Source organism: Topomyia yanbarensis, chromosome 2 (assembly GCF_030247195.1).
Source record: "Topomyia yanbarensis strain Yona2022 chromosome 2, ASM3024719v1, whole genome shotgun sequence".
Classification (NCBI taxonomy): Eukaryota; Metazoa; Arthropoda; class Insecta; order Diptera; family Culicidae; genus Topomyia; species Topomyia yanbarensis.
Window position 1 is genome coordinate 66,398,754 of NC_080671.1, and position 13,970 is coordinate 66,412,723.

The 13,970-nt window shown below is 38.4% G+C and overlaps 1 protein-coding gene across 1 annotated transcript in view; it reads left to right on the forward strand.

Annotated features, from left to right (window-relative positions):
• The window catches only part of LOC131678251 (probable actin-related protein 2/3 complex subunit 2), a 34,204-nt gene that overhangs the window by 1,194 nt on the left and 19,040 nt on the right, over positions 1 to 13,970 (forward strand). The window lies entirely within an intron of this gene.

Genomic DNA, 13,970 nt, shown 5'->3' on the forward strand with positions numbered 1-13,970 from the left:
AGTTTGTGTTTAACAATAAATAATATTGTTTTATTGTTCAATTGAACTCATTCAAACAAGCTTGAAAGTTGGTATCTGATGGATATAGAAATCCTATTTCAATATAAGAATCTCTTCAAACTAAAGTTTAATGTCTAGGAATATGTCGGGTTATTGTCAAGCAACAAACAGCATACTTCATTTTCAAGTACCGAACAGTTTAGTGAATTTAATAAACCAAACGGTAACACTTTTTAGTACCAAGTAATGCAGCAAGTAATCATTGACGACGAAGCAATATAGCCACTGCATAATCTCTACCAAACAATTGGAATGGAGTTTCCATATTTTTGTCCCTGTGCTTGCAAAAATTTCAACCAGAAATCGTTTTGCGGTACTGTCGTGAATAATATAAATATTAAATTACTCTCAAATTTACACATTTTGTTCTATTGTATTCTTACCGCACTGCACCAGAACAAAAACGGTTCCTTCAACATTAATTTGCGAGCACTCTGTCATCGCAGAAGCATCGGACCAGGCTGGCGAAGTGAATTGAATGTTTGCTCTTTCCAGCTTTCTTCGAGTGTCCGGTACCCGTCTCTCGCCCACTGCCCGGCTTGTTTATGTCTCATAACGCTGTGGTGATACCGCTATTGGTCTTACTTAATGGCCCATACTTTGCCGCGGGTCTCTACCCTCTAAGAGCAAGCGGTACCAAATTTAATTATGCAAGCGAGATAAAGTAACAAGTGCTTATTTTAACGTTCATTTTTCGACAGTTGATTCCCTTCATTCTGGATGAGCTAGTCAATCAAGTTCGGAACGCGCACCCAGTTTTGGGGTGTTGGCAAGTTGACAAATAAGCGAGCGGTTCACTGGAAACGTCTTATCAAAAAGTGATTCGTTCTTTTGCGCACATATGTGCATTTTGCTGATAAGAGACGAGATAAAAAAAAACGACTTCGTTGGTTGTCACCTAATAATACCCGATAAATTGTGTAAACCTTCACTTCGACGAACATCGCGTCCGATCAATTCTGCTATGTACATACATCTACTGTACCTACGGTTGTACATATATCTGAAAAATGATTTTCGATATCTCGCTGATAGAGCTACCGAACAGCGATTGCAATTATTACAAGAGGTAGTTTGGCCTAACGCCAACCACTGATTTGAACGAGCTGCCCCTTAAAGGGAGAGGACTGCATTTCTGTACGTGATACGATATGTACATATATTTATTTATGTTTGTCGAGTTTCTTACTTCTTCCTCAGACTGACAGGCCAAGTTGCCTTGTAGAGAAGTGATGAAAAAGTTCACCATTGGATACACTTTACTTGCCTTTTTTTAAATTGCGGCTCGTAACTGAACCTTGTGCTAAATACAGTTGCTAATGTTTATGTTTATAAGTGTGGAAAAAGAGTAGTTTGCAAAAATGAAAATGCATCATTCTCGATAAGTGAGTGATTGTGTATATTGCACATTCTCGCGTGTATGGAAGTTAGGTCCCAGTGCGGACAACCGTTGCAGCAACATAATGGAATGCTCTTGTTACATTTGATTAACTTTTCCAACACAAAATTGAGCTTTTTGCTCAACCAAAGGAACTTAAATTTGCAGAAGAACTTTTAGGCACTCAAACTATCATTTCGCGGTACTAATTTTGGATTTTTTTTGCATGCCCGGGTTACGGGTTAGCATTGGATGAGGCCATGCACAAATTATGTAGCATTTCGTTTGTTTTAAAATACAGTATGTGTCCGATTTTGGAACGGTCCATTTTAAGGGGAGGACATCGTTTGGCATAAAGTTTATTTGGCATAATGTGCATTTGACTTAGCAGCAGGTGAAAAATGCTTTCGTTTTGCATGATGCTCATTTGAGCCGCTCTTTGAATCTACATACCAAATAGCCATTGGCTTTGTCGCATAACCGTGACCAAGATTCCGAAACGGCTCAAAGCCGTCGGAAGCGGCGGCCCCTCGCAAGTAAACCTGTGATCCACTCGTTTGCTCGGATTACTCAAACATAGGAGATATGAACTAGTTTAAGTCCGACGGAGCGCAGTGATGTCGAATAGCACCAAACTCAAAGCGATGTGATGTAATCACATTAGGCGTCAACACCTAATATAATAGAGAATTTAATGTACGTTGCAAATCATGCCAAACGACGTGCTCCCTATTTTAAGCACACCGCGATTTTGACAACAAAAAAGATCCGATTTAGACAACATCTTTCATCAATTAATTTTTGATAGCTGTAAAAAAAGACGGAAGAGCTCCCCGTCAGAATCACTCACTACGATTGCAGATGCGACGGGAAATGTCACCCACTCAAACACTGCTTAAAGCCAATTGCGGCGAGACATGATTCTAATTGTGACATTCCTTGTACGGTTCAGATATGTGCGGGCGTAGGGACTTCGCGATCGCGTGTATCATCGCGAAGGGCTCGAGCGTTGGTACGTTAACGTGTTCAGTCGCGTGTGCGTTTTTGTGCCGCATGTGTTAACGCGTATGGTAACTTCGCCTGTATAAATTCTACTTTTACCCGTGTTTCCTTTCGTATATTCGGGTATGGTTCAGGTGCTAGAAGAAAGTGAATTATTCCATATCAATAGAGTACCCGGTCATATGGACGGCACTGGTGGTTAAGTGGTAAGCGCGAACGCCACTCATTCCAGTTGGCCTGGGTTCAATTCCAGCCGAGGTCGTTGAGATTTTTCTGATGTGAAAAAATCTGAGGTCACGCCTTCCTTCGGATGGGAACTAAAAGCCGTTAGTCCCGGTCCATGAGTTTATGGATCGATTTCTAGTCCAGATAATGGAGTCACACCTCTCTGTGGTCGGTAAAAAAATGTAAAATCCAACTTACTAACAAATATCCTCCTCCCGTGATACTTGTGATACAACAGTAAAAAAATCAGTATTTATCGGTATGAACTTCTATTCCATTCTTGCAAACCAGTGTTAAGTTATATGTAGATTAGAAATTTTCGGATTCAATCGTAATCGCTTGTTGAACTTGAGCCAGTATTTTACCGGAAGCCAGACAGAATTCTAACCGAATGATGAAACATTATGGCACTATTCAAAAAGATACGCTCTAATAGCTTTTTAACTTTTTTTTAACTAGAAAGTTTTATCAACGACACGACCTGAAACTTCATGAAATATTCCGAAGAAAAAGTGTCCATGAAATTATCCGCCAGTTACCAGTATATTGAGCGACCCCTCGGTAATGATGAAATATGAATTTCTCACGCAACACTGCCTCAATTTTCTTAATGTTTATTTGCATACCTTAACAACCAAAGTCCGTAACAGCAAGGAAAAAAATATTTGTTTCGTTTGCCGCAAGAATCGAAGGCGAACTCGGAAAGGGAAACTTTTGTTAGATTTTGGCTAAATTTGCTTCTTTCGTAGCATTTTGGTGGAAAAAGTGTAAAACGTGAAGTGATAGTTCCAATTATCAATTAAGAAAAAAGCCTCGCAATCTCAAAAAAAAAAAAAATTTGTCGTATGTTGGAGAGCTAGGCATCAACGCCAGCAAGCAAGCGAATGAGGATGCCTTTTCTTACTACCGTCCGTTAAGAAACGTATGTGCTCGTTTCGAACTGTCCACCAGCACGAGCGTGGCAAAGAAGGTCGTTGTAACTTCCATTCGGACGACAGATGCTACGAGTGTGGAGGGCGAGATCATTATGCCCGGGATTGTACTGAGGGACGCAAGAGATCTCGGAGCCGCATTCCACATTCCCGCTCTCATGAACTCTGAATTCGTTCGAATAGCTACACCGAAGTCGTGACTGCCGTACCCGATCCAAAACACCGAAGAAGACAACCCGCGATCGTTCGATTACTCGTTATTATACTAAATCGCCACGGCGGTCCAAGACCCACTCCTGGAGCCGCCCCCGAACACCCTCTCCCCCCCGAACCAGATCACGCTTCAGATCGCATCGTTGCAATGGCGGCGAGTCTTCAGGGTAGTGTCGAACCGGAAATTATATCGAGCTATGTAGTTTGTGAAATTGTTAACGTCTTCTCGGAAATCCTTAGCAATTATTTTATACTTGAATAAATTACTAAAGCACCTTCGATTTTCAGAGCAATATGAAAAATAGTCTGAAAATTATAACCAGCATGCAAGGACCAAATAATATACCTTGCCCAAGACTGAATTTCTGCAGTTTCCCAATTATTTCAGTAGTTTCCCCGAACCATGGCATATTACACCGTTTTAGGTTGTTTTTAGATTCGAATCGGGATAGATTCGTTCGAAACCGTCATTTTTGTAAATATTAGACCGAACCTACTCTGACTGGGATCCAGAAACCAATTCTGCATTTAAATGTATTTAACCGACGAAAAATTATCCATTAATGGCTATATTTACTCACGTACAGCACATTGTTATAATTTTACATAATTTTACTATTTTGTCTAACATAATCGACGGAGTAGAAGTGGAAACAAACTACAATTTATAAAATTTTCGATAAAGACGACTTTGTTAGGACCTTGTGGTTTTGTCGAATTATTAATTTTCTCAAAATAAATGTTCACAAATATATCAACTACTACATGCTCCGAACCATATAGACATTCCAAAGAAATTTAGTTCTTCCATTCGTTGAAAAATGAAGTTATTAAATTAGTTTTAGGTACCAGGTTCTAGTTAACACTATATAATAAAATTCCAAATAAACTTGCACCCCTTTCCAAAAAGCTCTCCAGAACAGGCGACAAATGCAATCTTATACAGGGTGTTTGGTTCATGGTTAAGAATCTCTCGGGGGGTGATAGACTGTCATATTTGGAGAAAAAAATTGTTCTACACATACCATCAAATCTCAACCGTTACAGAGTTATTGAACTTTTTGTGTTGAAAATTTATTTGTCTTAAAATACCTCTAACTTTAAAAGTATACTTTGTATTTTAAATGTTTTAGTTCCATTCGAAAGGTGAGAAAATTTCGCATTGAGTGATGCCGTCACATGTTTCAGCTAATGAGTTCAAGTAGCCTTTTCAAAGTAATTTATTGAAAATTAAACAATTTTGAACGATTTTTCGTTCATTTCTTGAAAATCCTAATAGTTAACCTCATCCTTTTAATAATTCAAATTGTTAGTCTTGGTGAGCTGCTTAATTCGTTCTTTGACATGATACACTTACCTTTTCTTATTTTCATGATTTTGGGTTATTCAACATGGATATTTTTATCTCATTTTCACTAGTACCAGCTCTAATTGAAAAATTATGGCACTTATTGTACTTTTTTTCTTTTTATTCGAAAGCCAGGAAAATTTTACAGTGGAAAAAGTATTAATACCTTTCAGTTAAGTGAATTTAGTATTCTTTTAAAAGTAAATTAGTTTAAAGTTAGTGCTATTATTAGCATTTTCGTTAATTTTCTTAAAATAGTAAATAATAAACATCACCATTATTATCATGGAAATAATGCATCTCAGCAAGTTCTACAGTTCTTTCTTTGACTCCATTCAATTATCTCTTTTGGTTTCGACGCAAAATCGTTTTTATCACATCGTTTCATATGCAAAAATAACGATTTCGAACCCACTACATTTGTGGCGTGCTCATGCTGTGTTAACTATTAAATAGCAGCAAAATGAAAAGTGATATAGACAATGTGTCAAATAAAAAGTTATAGAGAACATTAAGGGGCATCAAATGAACAATAGTAACGATAAATTTTGTTGATTAATAATTAGAATAATTAAAAAACTCTCCAAAAACACAAATTTTGAGTTATTTCGTTAGTAAAAAATCATTTAGTACACTTAACTAAAAGATATTTGTACATACACTGATAGGAAATTTTCTCAGCTTTCCAATGAAATCTTGTAAATAACGATATAAAGCATATTTTTTAGATTAGAGTCTTTTAAGCACTTGCAAGTCGGTTACAGGAAAAGTATAGTAATGAAATTACAAAGAAATGAGAAGAGATAGAAATATGACGTCCAAGAACAAATTATGAATCGTCCAAAAACCCAACTTTTGGATAATAGATATTGCTATAATCATACTTCATTATTTCGAGAAAATTGGCAAAAACCTCCTCAAAAACACTAACTTTTAACTACTTTACAGCTAAAATGTAATTAAAACTAATTACTTGAAAGATATGAGAACACCATTCAATAGTAAATTTTCTCACCGTTAGAATGGAACTGAAACATTTAAAATACAAAGTATACTTTTAAAGTTAGAGGTATTTTAAAACAAATAAGTTTTTTACACAAAAAGTTCAATAACTCTGTAACGGTTGAGATTTGATGGTATGTGTAGAACAATTTTTTTCTCCAAATTTGGCAGTCTATTACCCCCCGAGAGATTCTTAACCATGAACCAAACACCCTGTATATGCATGTGAACACACAAACCTTCGGCCTAAACATCGATCCCTGTAATTAAGTAATCTTTCGAATTCACGCTAAACCCACTGCAATGTGGTGGGTCCGAAAATTATAAATAGTTAGTTACTTTTGCCGATGCTCAGAAAACCCTTCGCATTTCCATTCAAGAGTAAGTAAAGTATGTTTTTGGAGCAGGAAAATCCTGGTTCCGATTATCCAGGCTTGTTATTTGCTCCCACAATGAGCCACAAAGAGCGAAATACACCGATTAAAAATAGAGCAGCACAAAAATACTGCGATGTGCAGAACGATCGCACAAAGAGAAACTTGAAAACGAAAAAGAGTAGGATCTGTGCACCAAGAGCTGCACAATTTCGTTCAGAGTCACCATGAAGAGCCACTTTTTTGTGCCTCCCCTCACTGAAAAGCAGGTAGGAAGACGAATCAAACTACAATTCAGATAAAGTTTAATCGGAAGAACGTTTTAAAAATGTTTTTTGGTTGTACTTACTTACTTGCGCGTGGGACCAAGATACACATTAAAGAGCCTCTTTATTTCTACTTTTTGTGGTGTGCAGCCATGGAGTAGAATATACGTGTGGGAGCAACACACATCGGAGTGAAGAGTTTTATTGTGAAAGAGAAGAGCGGTGGTTCGCATGAAAAGTGCAAAGAGCGTTTGTTATTCTTCTCTTTATTTGCTCTGAGGTGCATAACATCCCTGCGATTATCATAACATTTAATAATCTAGATTTTATATAATTTTGAACAATGCCATACAGCAAGACCACATTAAATTATTGAATAGATCATAAGTTTTTCAGCAACTGTGACAGCCTCTTGGTCACGGTTTAGTTAAATTGATAGTTCGATTTTTTCGCTACATCAATACCCAGTCGGGCGTGAACTGTACTCGTTTGACCGCGTGGAGAACCTGCAAACAAAACTGTAGTTCTGTCGCGTCTTCTAGTGGACCCGAATCGGGTTTTTCCTTTAGTAAACTCAACTTCATTGTTGAAAAAAAATGTCTTGTTCTGCTTTAATAATGATTAACATCGGCGATGACATTTTTGTTCTTTACCTGAAAATTGATTAGTTGGTTAAGAAAACATTCGGCTCTGTTTTAAACAGTAACTTATCTCAAACCTTACCTATTATCTACAGTAGAGTTATAGAGTAAAACCATGACTGCCATGACATGATGGAAAACCGGTAGCTATCAATAGACCGTGCAGTCAATTCTCAGCTGAATATTTGCAGTGTGATGACGAGCGGTAACGGCCTTGTTCATGGCTACTGAATATAATAAAGAGGCATAGGTTCAAGTTTTTGGATAATGTTCACAATTTACCACTAATTTACCGTGCCGAATGCAAACAGGCTAAACAGTATACACGATTGAAAATGGGTGACTCTTTTTTTTCGTTTGATGGGACTAGATAGATTGGCGAATTTAACAGAATTTCTAACCGGACTTAATGAAGCAGCGAAATATTTTTCGTTGTTTATAAACCACTGCGTAACCAACGGTTGCAACAGTAACAAAACCGGTTGTTAGAGAAAAATAACAAAACATTTATAAGTGCTGCTAGTCTCATATATTTTGTAACCAAATATCAAATTTGACAGTACCAGTTACCTGAGTCACTGAGGGGTAGCCGGATTTTCGATACATTTTTGGAATGCCAGTGACTAGTCGTGTCGTTGGTTTTATTATATACTAAATCGGTATGTATCGGTATACAAAATCAAAAATCGGTATTTTAGAGACATTGTCGGTATATCGGTATTGAGTGTAAAAATCGGTATATCTGACAACACTGGTGCGCAGTAGTATATACGGCCTCTAGCAAAAGCAAGTTTCGGACTAAACTTTCCTTCCCTTTCCTTCCGCGATCTACGTTCGGGCCGGCGCCGGTATTGATCAATAAAACACTTTAGGATTACCAGAATGTTTCGCTATTCCCAAGCATAATAATCTACTGATTCATTGTGCAACTTCAGCTAGTCCAGATCGAGTAGCAGCCAGGGGTGTATTCTGACGAAATTATGGCAGAAAAACTTAATAAGTTTTTTTTTATCAAAAGCGTTGAAGAAATTCACGAAGCTATTCCACCACCTACAGGGCGACTAGTGGAGGAAAGCGAGGTAACCCAAAATTAGTTTTGTGTTTTCAAGCCTGCCAATATGCTTAAACTTAAGGAGATTGTCTCGGACCTTAAAAATTGCTCAGGAACGGTCAATGTTACTAAGCGGGTGCTGGTGGATCCGTTTGACATAATTGCTGATAAACTGTTAACAGTTGTTAATGGGTCGCTCCGACAAGGTGTTTTCCGGAAGCGTGGAATAAGACGGTCGTAATTCCAGTTCCAAAAGTTCCAAATGCATCACGAGCAGAGGATTACTGGCCGATAAATATGCTACAGATCTACGAGAAGTTTTAGAGACGGTTGTTAAAGAACAATTGATGGGCTTTGTAGATAGTGCTGGTATACTGTTGTGTAAACAATCAGGATTCCGGAAAAATCATTCATGTGAAACAGCGCTTAATCTATTATTATTGAAATGGAAGCAGGCCATTGAGAGTGGAAAAGTTGTCTTGGCAGTTTTCGTTGACTTGAAACGAGCATTTGAAACAATTGATCGCCGTAAACTGGTTTGCGTTTTGGAGAAATATGGTGTAAGAGGAAATGCTCTTGCGTGGTTTCGCAGTTACTTAGAAGGACGTACGCAAGTTACAAGGTACAACTACGCTACATCATCGGAAGCCGAAATTAACCTAGGTGTACCACAGAGTAGTGTACTAGGACCCCTTTTGTTTATCTCATACATTAACGACATGAGAAACATTTTGGAACATGCGAAAATAAACCTGTTTGCCGATGACACAGTTTTGTTTATCATCGGTAATAGTTTCGATGAGTGCATCAGGCTAATGAACCTTGAGCTGACGAAGTTTAGTGATTGGTTGAAGTGGAAAACACTCAAACTGAACATTTCCAAGACCAAATATATGATTTTAACTACGCGGCAGATAACTGAAAGTACTGCAACAGTTGAAAAAGATGAAGAGATAGCTGAACGAGTTGCAACTATCAAATATCTTGGGGTCACATTGGACGATAAACTAAGTTTTAATGAGCACGTGAACTATATAATCCGGAAAGCTGCCAGGAAGTTTGGCAATGGATGACAAGACCATAATAGCTCCCCATTTTGATTACTGTGCTTTTATTCTTTTCTTAGCATCCAAGAGACAGCTTAAGCGAATGCCGATCTTACAAAACAAGGTAATGCGACTGTTACTACGATGTGACAGACTAACTCCGTGACATTTGATGCTCAATTGTTTACAATGGATGTCAGTTCAGCTACGTATTGAATATAACACATTTGTTTTCATCTTCAGAGTAATAAATGGAATGACGCCGCAGAACCTGTGTAGCACTGTTGTGGACGGAAGAGATGTGCACCGGTATGAAAACAGGTGTCTGTTACAGCCTGGCGTGATGTGACGTTTCCGTTTCCAGGGCGAATATGATCGACATAGAGTCCGTCAGAAAGATATTCCCTTTGGTCTCCTTTCAATCGCAGGAGTAATGGCAGCGGCTTCTGTCGAGAAAACGGAGCAGCTTGTGGGCAGGCGGTAGGTCAGACCAGCTCCTATTCCGCAAACCCCCACTCCAAGTTTTTTCTTGCAACTTAGAAGCGTCAATGCAGATCCGGACGTGGATCGGGAATCGTTGGTTCAGCAGCTTTCGGAATTTGAGAGCAATTCCAGAGTACGCCTGAGTATGATGTTAGCGGACGCCCATCGAAAAGGAGACATTCAGAGCGGTTCTCCTGTTTCATGTCGGATTTCGGGCACTGATGGTTGGAATGAGGCGTTTCCTACTTTCGCGGTCTCGTTTGACAATCCAGAAGTGCGATACTAAAATGAGACGGTGGTTCAGCGTAATACCCAGTATTTGGCGGCGGCTACGTCGAACCCCACTGCTTCAGCCCATTTTCCGATAGTGTTTGCTGCGGCTTGGAGTTTTATCCGCATTCGAGCGGTCGATCCTCCAACTACGACGATTATGATGTCGTCGGCGTTGACGAAAATATAAACTCCCCACGACTGAGATGCAAAGAGGGAGTTTATGCTGTGGAGGAAAAGAGTGGTGGCGAGGACGGATCCCTGTGCTATACCGTTTTCTTCAACATGCGTTCTGGATTGTAGGCTACCGACTCTCGTTCGGAAGACACGATTGTTGAGGTAGTCCTTGAAAAAGTTCCCTAGGTTTCCGATGACTCACCAGCTAGCTAGATGCCGGAGAATCCCCTCGCGGTAGACTGTGTTGTAGGCCTTGGCGATGTCTAATATTGCTTTGTCGGCATGCAGATCGACCGCCAGAGCCTGCCGGTGGATTTCTCTAAAGGCTCCAAGGTGGGCTCCAGTCCCTCCACCCTTGCGAAATGTGAATTGGCACTGTTCAAGATGGGAGTTTTCTTCCAGGTAGGTCATAAGCCTTTGTCCTTTTGTATGGGGATTACAAGGACCGTTTTCTAAGAGTAACGCTTTTCTAATCTCGGGTGGAGCATGCTGTAGCATAGGGTAGCCGACGTCGCACAGTGGCTGAAGGCTGGCCAAAACCTCAAAAATTTATGTTTGAAATATTCATATTTTATATTTTTTCTAAATTTCTCATATATTGAATGACGTATATTCAAAATTTTGGGATCATTGGATAAGAACACGATTTTTAACATCAGTTTAAACGTAGCAAAGTCTTGACTTTTTAATGATTTTCATTTCCGAAACCACAATTTCTCTGTTCACTTCAAATGCATGCTGCTCTTTTGATTTTGGTCCGATTTTAGCACAACTAGTTTCATTGTGTAGAGAAACGAAAGAACTTGGTTAGCGATTAAAATCCATTCGGCAAATTTGCTTGGAACTATGACTTTTTCGTATAAATATGTTTGATGAGGTCAGATCAAAAATACTTATTTCACTAATGTATTCTGCGCCTAGGTGCGCAAAAAGATTTAAGGAGATTTAGAAGCTTTGTTGCTGATATGGAGGCACATGGTGTTTTGTGTAAAATAATTAGACAATCTACAGTAAACCAACAGGGTATACAATGGATTTAAAGTAGTGTTCTTCATTTTTTATGATATTGCTGATATTGGTGAACAGTAACGGAAAATCTATCATGAAAACGGGATCATAGTTATAAGAAAGGTTCAATGACACTGTATGGAAAAATGTATTTAATATTTTACGACTTTTGACATCAAAAATGATCTCAGCACCTCAAAATTAGCTTAAATTGTGATTTTCAGCCAAATTAGGTAACATTTGAGGTTTTGTCAGACTTTTGTTTGAAGATCCGCCACTGTGCGTCGCCTAGTCCCGTGGAGTTGCCGTGGGCAATAGCGAGTGCCATTGTTAATTGTATCCCGGAGAACGCTCTGTTGAAGTCTTATCCGGAGTCCAGTGAGAAGGATATCGGCGCTATTCCAAGTATTCTGGTTGGATGGAGGGAAGCGTCTGAGGGTAACTGTGGATAAGAATGTTTGAGCATAACGGCAACTACCTAAATATTTAAATGAGTTTGTTTACCAATAGTACCAAAAATTTAACTTGAACCAAAATTTATTAGTTTATTATTTTGTACCAAATAATAGCATTTACGCCTAATGTGGCTACGCCACATCGCTTCAAGTCGAGTGATGCCCGACATCGCTGTCGCTCTGTCGCACTTAACCTAATTTATAGTCCCTATGTTTGAGTAATCCGGCAAACGAGTGAATCACTGGTTTGCTCGCGAGGGGCTGCTGTTTCCGAATGCATAATTGCAAAAATGAACGAGAATAAAAATAAAATAAAAATCAGTATTCACTCCAAATATAATCAATATCAGGTAATAGATAACAACACATTATTATTATTGTTTAGTGCAGCTTCAACCTTATGGGTCATTCCTAAGCTGACCAACTGTGGGCTATGAAAAATCCGTACACATTTCATTTCAAAATTTAGAACACAGAGGTTGATTTCTAAGACTGTTTAGTGTTTCTCTTGTTTACTATATTTTACTACAGGCAATGGAATTTTTAACAATGATTTTAGGGGTTGGCATAGCGTAGTTGGTGAATCGATTGGTTCGATTCCCAATCCCGCACAGAAGGTTACAGTTTTTTCAAATAGATACCTACCACGAAAAAAGAGGCAAATGACCCTAATGTTAAAACCTCTATAATCGAAATATTTTCTGGATTCAATGTAAGTGATGAAGCACAAAAATTATATCCTGTTGTAGTGTCCTGATCAGTTTTCTTCATGTACATTTGTTCTTTAATTTGCAGTTATAATTTATGGAACCAAACTATATTTAGTTTACCATCTAAGTCTAGTTCGACCAATCCGAGACATCGTTTCGTTCTTCGCATTATGTTTTTAAAAAATCCAGAAAAAATACCTTCTTTTTAACATTCTTCATGTTACGTTCACGACGAACTGAAATTTCTTGCCATTCAGGAAGGTTCTTTGAAATTATATGGGTTTCTGTAGAAAATTAGATATTCCGATCGAAATGATCTTACGAAATTATAACAGACTGTTGCTCAGCACATTGGATAAAATAATTAGGTTTCGAATTTAAATATCCACGACCATCCAATCCCGGGATTATGAATTTTGATTAGAATCTTAGTACAGAGACCAAAGACCCGAAACGTGCACAGATTTTTTTTTCAAATTCAAATTTTGGAATAAAAAGGATGTATTCTATACTTCAAATTCACAAAAACAGCTGTTCGTAAGAACAGAGTTCTATACAAATCGACAAATTAAAAATAAAATGCTTATGCGTTTCGGTTGGATCTTCTTTCTTTCTTCGTTCCAACTGCGAACTCTGGCTTTTGATTTGAAGTTGCACACAGTTTTCACGGTTTTGCAGTTGCCGTTATTGCCTGAACAAGTGTCACAAAGTTGGCAACCATTTGGGGATCAGGCAACGGAATTGAAGACTGTATATTGGTATTAATTGTCAGAGAGGAGTTACCTTAACGACTGCTGTTACGTTTTATGATAGTGAGCCGTTTCATCATAGAATATGGAGGTAGGAATCTGTCATTGATAACTGCAAAGCATTATTTGTAAAATAATACTGTCGTGTTTTGTATTGTCGGATCAGGTAGGAAGGACGCAATCTTACCGTGTAATCACCATTGAAATAATCTAGGCATAATTAGTTTTTTCATGTATCCTTTGTAACGATTCCACTTTTCTGTACAGCGATACTTTTAAAGACCGTATCACAAGTTCGAGGTGCCGTATCGGGCAGTTGAATCTTGATTTTATCAATAAACACGAGGATATTGAATTTTATTATAGTGCTTCACGATCAACGACATGTTGTAGATTGTTCTGCAAAATGATTTTGTTTACCTGGCGCTATCTATCGAAAATTATCATTATTGAATGCCTGATATGATGACATCTGATAGAGGTGACTTTCGCAAGGCTAGGCTATGAAACCTGTAACTAAATATTCCAAAAACTCGGGCTAATACGGAAAGACTCGAAGTCCGTTCTTTGACCAGAGTTC